The sequence below is a fragment of the Pan troglodytes genome, chromosome 2 (assembly GCF_028858775.2).
Source record: "Pan troglodytes isolate AG18354 chromosome 2, NHGRI_mPanTro3-v2.0_pri, whole genome shotgun sequence".
Taxonomy (NCBI): domain Eukaryota; kingdom Metazoa; phylum Chordata; class Mammalia; order Primates; family Hominidae; genus Pan; species Pan troglodytes.
In genome coordinates this window covers 112,207,501-112,216,812 of record NC_086015.1, presented here as the reverse complement: position 1 = coordinate 112,216,812, position 9,312 = coordinate 112,207,501, and the positions used below count along the sequence as shown (strand labels likewise).

At 37.4% G+C, this 9,312-nt stretch overlaps 1 long non-coding RNA gene across 1 annotated transcript; it reads right to left on the bottom strand.

The window, feature by feature from the left end:
- Nucleotides 1-4,754: 4,754 nt before the first annotated feature.
- LOC129143519 (uncharacterized) lies at nt 4,755-6,247 on the bottom strand. The gene is made up of 2 exons (XR_008547055.2): nt 5,889-6,247; nt 4,755-5,858 (listed from the first exon to the last, which is right to left on the bottom strand). It is a non-coding gene; the product is annotated as an uncharacterized LOC129143519 (long non-coding RNA).
- Nucleotides 6,248-9,312: the final 3,065 nt, after the last annotated feature.

The following is a 9,312-nucleotide window of genomic DNA, read 5'->3' as shown; positions in this document are numbered from 1 at the left end:
ATTTTAGTTTGTTTACTTTTCGCCTCTTTCCATTAAAATATAAACCCATGCAGGGTATGGTATGTTGTCTATTTTATTGCTGTGTTGTCCACGTTAAAAACAGTGCCTGACATATAGGAAGTGCTCAATAAATATCTGCTGAATGAATAAATGACCTTCCAAGCTTCGTTGAGGTAGAAAATTTTCATGATGCAGCAATAGCTCTGGTGGTCTGACTGACAGCAGCTGTGATGATGACAAAAGATGAACTCTATTACATGTTCCTTTGGAAGCATTTATACATGGATCCCTGTCTTAATATTCTACTGTATTTCTTAGGTATTCTTTGTCCCTCTGCTTCCCTCTGTCTTTCTCAGTCCAAACCTACTACCAACTATGTGGTTTTCTCAATAATCTCTAGATTAAAAAAAAAAAGAATCTGACTCATCCAGTGAATTGACAAAGCTCCTATAACATCACATTGTAGGTCAGTGGCCATGGAATCCCTTGGCTCAGTCTTGGGTCGTGTGGTATAGTAAATGGCTACCTCTGCTTGATAAATTGCCTAGGGCAGTTCTCTCAGCAACAGCAAGAGGACAAGGCAGAGGCCCAAGAATGAATCGATTCTTTTCTAATGTGCTTAGACAACTCAGACAACTCTGTAGATTTGTAAAATTTTAGATTTAAAAATAAAATCCTCAAATCTTTCTATTAACGGTTACATCTGTATCCAAGCTACTCAGCCAGCATCTTAGAAAACAAAAACATAATCATAGCTAAACATTTACCAAAAATGACCCCAGACTTTTTAGACATTCTGGCTAGGAAAAGATTTAGCTCCTTGAAACACTTAAGAATCTATGCAACAAGTAGCAAATAGTTTAACTCAACTTTTATTTTTGAAATGAAATTGAATTTTAATATAGAACAAGTAGAAGGGCTTTCCTCTTGCGTTTAATGTTTTGTCAGAAAAGTGACAAAGCCCTTTTCTTTGAAGCCTATCCTAGTGGGACCCCACAAGACCCTTGAGAGTTCTTGGGGTGTAGGGAGAATTCTGTGTCTTAGATATTATGGCTCCACTACAGAGCTTTTCTGAGATCTCTTGGAAATATACAAAAACAAAAATGTCAGAATCAACTGCTGCTGCCCAGCATGACAGGTAAGAGACAGCAGTGCAGAATTGGTGTAAACTTTGAATTTTTGGTAGGAATTCTTTTCCTAGCCATACTCAGGGAAAAACTGCTTTTAACATGCAGAATGAATGTAATTAGACTCATTGTATAATCTCCCATTTTTTATGTAAAATGACAAATACATTATAAACAAACTGTTCCATGACAAGCAACTTACAAAACATGAAAAAATAATATTAAGCATATTTTTCCCTAGGAAGTGTCTATCATATCCAACAGCTGTTTGTCATTAGGTTGTTTGGTGGGCTTTTTTCTCTTGTATCTACAGATGAAAGGAAAAAGCTATTATGAATGAAGTGTGATAAAATTACTAAATCTGAAAGAACCAGTGGAATGATTTCATATGAGTATATTTAATTTTGGAGAAATGAGACCAATTTGAAATTTCAGTTGAGCCTTTTGTTTTCACTTTTCTTTAGAATCGTTTCTTTTTTCCTATTGAACATGAGGTATTGATTAAGCAAGCTTTTATTTACTTTTCATTGAAGCCCTCCAAAAGTAGAGCTGAAGAGTTTGCCTTTCACTGGTGACATAAGTAATGCTATTAAGCAAAATGCACATAGAAATAACTAAGATCTTCCTGTTTTTCCACCTTATGGAACATCCCTTTATAATTGAATAAGCTTTTAATTCTCCTGATTAGAGTGCAACATTACCCAGATTGAAAGGTGGTAGATTAAATAGTAGCGTGTCTAAATTAGATGAATTATCTGCTGATTAGAATAGAATGACAAGTGATTACCATGCTTTTTTCATCTTCATTTGCCCAATTATCTTTACTTCTTTAATTATCAGGGGTAGAAAATGAGGACAATAAAATTTTCAAGACAGAAATTTGTATCGTTTTAGTGCAGCTAACATTGACAAACAGCAGCCAAGTAAAATAATCAGGACACAATGTCAACACTTAAAAAGTCAATTTTGTGATATTGCTTTCTTAATATTTAGTGTACTTAGTGTCAGCCATTTGAGCCATAGTGAATCTGGTGCAATCATTAAACAAAAGTCTTAAGAGGGAAAGTTGCCCTTTCTCCCTTCCCTCTGGCCCTAATAACACTTTAGGGCTATAAATTTCTGAAAAATAAAACACCAACTCGCCTAGCAGCCAGCATCCGAGAACAATGTAGCTCTGCCAACCACTGCTAATGAAGGACCTGAGGCTTTTCTGACTTAATTCAGCAATGCAGAGTAGATGGAATTGCACTGATTTGAATCTTCTTGAGGGCAGAGACTCATGCATTCCTCTTTATAACCCCAGTGTCTAAAACTATGCTGCCACATTGTAGGCAAACAATTAAATATGGCAAAAGCAAATACATGTGGTGTGAGAAAGGTAATTCTTTCCTATGTTATAATACTTGGTCTTTTCCCATAATATCTTCCCTACATCAAGAAAGGTTTACTTGATGTAAATGCTCCAGTGTAAAATTGGAGGCTAAAAAGCAGGGCAGTGGCAACAAAGCACAAGCATGGCTTATTTCTGCAAAGAGATGCCTGTGCATTTGGGTGGGTATTTCTAAGTAGACTGTATGGTCTAAATATGGGTCTTTGTAGGCAGTAACAGGTAACAATGACAGGATCCTAAATAAAGTACTAACCCCTCTGACTCTTAAGTTTCTTATTTGCATACTCCAAAGGAGGACTGGCCTTCAAATACGATAATGTGAAATCAAGCAATTATTGAAAACATTAATTCACCACTGTAGTATAGTAGATATGAATTATTCAACACTCTACTACAAGAAATTTTACATTGCTTTATTTGTGTAAATCAAATTAATTCTCATGTCATGGCCCCACTTCTCAAGGTTGCATGAAATTCAATTATGAAAGTGTTTTAGGAGGTCCTCTACCTCCTTAGAAGTAGTCTTTCATGTTGCCCAGAAAATGAGCTTCCTGTCCCCATCTTTGCTCCTTCTGCATTTTGCTGTTGATCTGGTTCTCACGGGAGTCCTCTGCAAGGTTCTTCCACAGTGGCTTTTGGCTCTTCTCTCAAAGTGTCTGTGCTTGGAAGTCTCCCTCCACGGATGTTTCATAGCACAGCTAACCTCCAATGTGGCATAGCAAGTGTAAGTGGGGCATGTATCTCTGTCCCTCGAAGATACGCCCTAAACACTCATTATCTTCTCATGCTTGAAAAAGTTATATATTCTCTCTCTCTCTTTCTCTCCTGCCTACTTGCCTCTTTCCCTTTCTCTTTCTCCATGTCAAGATTTGCTCTTTTGACTCCCAGCATCAACTTCTCCCTTTTTGCCCACCTATAATTAAACTCCCAAAGAAACAATTGAAGACAGAGAAATGTCCTGGGGTAGGAGAGCAGGGACTTGAAGTTTTCATTTTTAACTCAGAGGGTAAATGCTATAAGCAAGCCCCCTTGAGACAGAGGAACTTGGAAGTACATGCCTGCCTTCAAGGTACAAGGAAGTAAATAGACCTCCAATTCTACTAAAACAACAACACCTGACATGAACATTTTAATAAGTTATGTATGCACATAGGTACGGTTACTGCTTATGCTTTAGATGAAAAGCACTTCTTGGTTGGATTTCACCAATGGAATCCAATTGTCCCACCATATAGAAGGTGCTCAAAGTAGTATGACCTTCCTTGTAAATTCACTGTGACTCAGAGCCTATCCCTTGTCTGTGCAGATTCAGGGCTTGGATGCTGAATCGTGCTATGGAAGTCAACAAGATTGTAATTAAAAGGTCAAAATGCCCACCAATTAACTGAAAATTAGAAATAAAGTGGCAACTAAACCAGATACTTATTTGAACATGATCAGTAAATTCTCTCCCGGTAGACAATATCTGTACAGGAGACCACATGATGCCATCACTTGACGAGATTGAAGTCAGATCAGAGTAAGTGCACTGTATGTCTTAGCCTGATACATCAGTTTCAGCAACAGAGAAATGGAAACACCAGAACTTGGGCCTGGGTCGGGAAATTGTCTCTAAAATGGTTTTGGGGGTCATGCTCCATAATTTTTCCATCTTTTTTCTAGGCTTTGTGCTAATCTATATCTGCCTCCTTTTTCACTGACATTTTGTATATATGCTAGGACTTCTAATCTAGTTGGTAAATTTCCCCTAGGCTGGGAGTCATCTATTACACATATTGTGAAAACTTTCATGTATTTAAGAAGACGTCAAGCTTAGTACAATGGCCAACTATGTACCCACCACTTAGTTTGAGAAATAAAACTAAGATAGTCACAGCCCCCTGTCTTGTGTGCACACTGTCTGATGCATTCCCCTCCTTCCTTCCTTCCCTCTCTCTCAGAGGTAAACATCATCCAGAATCTGGTGTTATCATTTTCTTTCATTTCTGTGTATTTTTACTACTTAGGTATGTGTTTCTAAACAATATATAGTGCAGTGTCATTTTTTTTTTAATTTTACATAAATATTCTATGTGCACTTTTGGCAGCTTTCCTTTTTCCCAATATCATTATATTTGTAATATATGTCCATATTAATACATGTGGCTTTAGTTTATTCATTTTCATTGCTGTGCAGTATTCCAGTATAGGAATAAAATGAGATATTTTTATTTCCAAAGAAAAAGAGAACCAGACACTTATTAAAGGTAGCAAGACAGATATTTTATTCATACTGCTGCTGTAGGGGAGAGAGACTCCAGTATAAATCCTAGCTCAACTCCAACTAAGAGGAAGATGACTGAGGTTTTTAAGGGGAAAACAGATAAAGAATAAAAAAGGATTGTTGGGAAGTGCAAAAGGGGAACAAAAAAAAGGACTAAGGGGGGTATGTGAAAATGGAAAATTATAGAAGGGGAATTAGGTGAAGAATTGCTGAAAATGGTTTGGCAAGATGGGTTGAACAATATACATTTTGCAGTTTGGCATTATTGCATTTTCTTTTTATGGGATGGAGTTTTGCTCTGTCACCCAGGCTGGAGTGCAGTGGTGCGATCTCGGCTCACTGTAACCTCCACCTCCGGGGTTCAAGCTATTCTCCTGCCTCAGCCTCCCGAGTAGCTGGGATTACAAGTGTGTGCCACCACACCTGGCTAATTTTTTGTATTTTTAGTAGAGACGGGGTTTCACCATGTTAGCCAGGATGGTCTCGGTCTCCTGACCTCATGATCCACCCACCTTGGCCTCCCAAAGTGCTGGGATTACAGGAGGGAGCCAAGCCACTGCGCCAGACCATTGCATTTTCTTTAGCAAAGACTTAGCTTGGGAGCTGGGGCTGCCTTTAGAAGGTGGCCTGGTGTGGTGAGAGCAGGCTAGAGTTTACTCTCTTAGCACAGTGTTTAGGCAAGGGCTCTGTGCCTTGTAAGAGTTTACAGCTGACCATATTCACTGTCCTGTTGTAGGACATTTAGGATGTTACCCGTTTATTCATCTTTATAAACACTGCTGCTGCAAACATTCTCACACAAATCTTGTTTACACGTCTGGGATTTTCTCTAGGATATGAACCTAGCAGTGTTATTGCTCTATAAAAGAACATGCATCCCTTCAACAGACATTTTCAAGTGGACATTGTCAAATAATTTTTCAAAGTATAAGTAATAAAGTACAAACTCACCAGTGGCAATATGCATGCCAACTCTTCCACATTCCAGACAAAATGGATTTTGTCAGATGTTAACATTTTTGCTGTTGCCAAATGTGTATGTAATGTACCTTATTACTTTTTAGTGTCTGAAATGTACCTTACTACTTTTTCAGTGTCTGAAATGTACCTTATTACTTTTCCCTGATTATTAATGAGGTTCGCCATCTTTCCATATGGCCATTAGGGTTTGTATGTATGATAACCTGTCCATAGTTTTTGTGCATTTTTTTGGCACGTGGTTTATCTGTTCCTTACTGATGTTTAAGAATGTTTCAGATATCCGGCCTGGCGTGGTGGCTCCGCCTGTAATCCCAGCACTTTGGGAGGCTGAGGCGGGTGGATCACGAGGTCAGGAGATCGAGACCATCCTGGCTAACATGGTGAAACCCTGTCTCTACTAAAAATACAAAAAAATTAGCCAGGCGTGGTGGCAGGTGCCTGTAGTCCCAGCTACTCGGGAGGCTGAGGCAGGAGAATGGCGTGAACCCGGGAGTCGGAGCTTGCAGTGAGCTGAGATCGTGCCACTGCACTCCAGTCTGGGCAACAGAGCAAGACTCTGTCTTAAAAAAAAAAAAAAAGAATGTTTCAGATATCCTCCATTCTAATCCCCTATTGGTTATATGAGTTGCAAATATCTTTTCTCAGTCTGAAGCTTGTCTTTTAATTTTTAAATGATATGTCTTGATAAATGGAAGATTTATTGTTCGTTGGCCATAATGTCTTTTTTGCCATTTTCCTATTGAGTTATTTGCCTCTTCCTTATTAGTTCAAACAGGTTATTTAAATATTCTGGATTCTATTCCAGTATGTAACTTGTCTTTTCATTCTCTTTACCCTTTCTTTGAAGAAGGATTTTTAATTTTACTGAGTTTATCTAGCTTTTCCTTTATTGTTTGTGATTTTTATACCTTGTTTTAAAAATCTTCCCCAAATCTCAATGACACAGAGATATTCTTTTACATTTTCCTCTAAAAATTGTAAATTTTTGTCTTTCACAGTTACAACCTTAATCATAATTGTTGTGTTTCATGTGAAAAAGGAATGGTTTTTGTTTTGTTTTGTTTATCCAGATGGCTATGCAGTTGTGCCAATACAGCTTATTTAATAGGCCATAATGTCACCACCCATCTACAGTGCCACCTCAGTGACCCAATGTTACTCTGGATTTCTTCTGGGCTCTCTGTTCTGTGCTACTGGTCTATTTATCACTGCGCGAACACAATAGTGTCCCAACAAACCCAATGTTGACAACTTTACACTTCTCCTTCAAGAGTTATTTTAGCTATTCTTGGCCCTCTACACTTTCAAATAAATTTTAGAATCAGTCTTTCAGCCTTCATTAAAAAGCATGTTGGGATTTAGATTGGAATTACATTGAGACTATAAATTTGGGAAAAAAATGATATCTTCACAACATTGCATTTTTTTGTTGTTCACAAACATGGTACTTTTCTCCATTTATTTAGATCAACTTTAATGTTTTTCAGCAGAGTTTTGCACATCTTTGCTAGATTTACATCAAGGCACCATTTATTTATTTCTAAATGTTAACTATTTTAAGTTGCACCCTTTACTATCATGTAAAAATGAAATCACTTTTGCATACTGATTTTTATGTATGGCATCCCTATAAACTCTCTAATTCTAATATTTCTGTAATTTCTTTGGGATTTTTGAAATACATTATATTATATAGGTAGTCATAATTCTTTTTCAATTTCTTTTCCTGATAAGAAGCCACAGAGACATGCCAAATAAAAGCAATAATAACAGGCATCCCTCTCTTGCTATTGATTTGAAGGCTTATGCATTTAGTATTTATATATGATGTTTGTGGTAGGGTTTTGGATAGTTTTTTGCTCTTGTTAAGTAAGATGTTTTTTAGACTCAGTTTCCTGGGAGGTTTTTTGTTTGGTTGGTTGTTTTTTAATAAATAAATGTTGACTTTTCTCTATTGCATTTCTTCATCTATTGAGATCTTTAATGTACTCAAATTATTTATGCCTCTGGAATGCAAACTTGTCAAGATGTTTTAAATATATTTTAGTAATGGTTTTACTAATGTTTTGTTTGGAGTTTTTTATACCTATATTCTTGAGTGGCTTTGAGTATTTTCCAATCTTAAACCATTGTTGTCATCTGTTTTTGTTACCAAGATTATCATAACCTCATAAAACGAATTGAGAATTTTCTTTTTCTATTCTTTGACTGAAAATTCATGTTCCAGCCCTCTCAAGATTCACCCATTCTCTTGATTTTGTGTGTGTGTGTGCGGGTGCACATGTGCACTGATTTTCTTTATACAAATATAAGTAAGTACAAATATATGCATATTTTTCTTCCTCCACCCCTGCCATCCGTATGCAAAAGGCAGCATACATTATACATTGTTCTGCACTATGGTTTTCTTACTTTTTTTTTTTTGAGACAGAGTCTCGCTCTGTCGCCAGGCTGGAGTGCAGTGTCGTGATATCTGCTCACTGCAACCTCCGACTCCCTGGTTCAAGCGATTCTGTTGCCTCAGCCTCCTGAGTAGCTGGGATTACAGGCACATGCCACCAGGCCCAGTTAATTTTTGTATTTTTAGCAGAGACAGGGTTTCCCCATATTGGCCAGGATGGTCTTGTTCTCCCGACCTTGTGATCCGCCCGCCTCGGCCTCCCAAAGTGTTGGGATTACAGGCGTGAGCCACTGCGCCAGGACGCTTTTCTTACATTTTTAACATATATCCCAGAGACCTTTTTACATCAGTCTATAGAGTTTATCTTTATTCTTCTTTGTAGTTTTGTAATATTCCATGTGGCAGTTATAGCAAAATTCATTTAAGCAGATTTCTATTGTCAAACTTTTGCTATTATAAATAATACTGCATGTATGCTGGTAAAATATCATTTAATATATATCCTGCTGTATCTATAGAATGGATTCTTAAAAATGAGAGTGCTATGTCAAAGAATAAAACATTTATAATTTTTGTAAATATGGCAAATTGCCCTTCAGAGTATGTGCTATACTACACTCTATACCCATAGTGTAGGAGCATGCCTGTTCTCTGCAGGAAAGTTTTACACTGAGACCATTTTTTAATGGTTGTAGAATCTTTTCATTTTTCTGTTTCTTCTTGAGTTTATTTTGGTAGTTTATACTTTTCTGGGAATTTATCTATGTCATCTAAATGTTCACCCATTTTTGCATGAAGTTAATATTCTTATTTTCTTTTTTAAGTTTTGCAGTACTTGCAGACATGGCCCCATTTCTCATCCTTAATATTGTTTACTTGTGACTTCTCTCTACTCTTGATCCATCTATCTAGATGGCATTTCTCAACCTTGACATTTTGGGTCCGAGGCTTCTTTCTTGTAGGGGGCTGTCTTGTGCATTGTAGGATGTTTAGCAGCATTTCTGGCTTCTATTTACTAGATGCCACTAGCATCCCCACCACAGGTTGTGCCTGTATACACAAAATGTCTCCAGACGTTACCAAATATCTCCTAGGAAAGAGGAACAGGGAGGGCATTGGGGAGCAAAATTGCCCTCCGTTGCACATTACT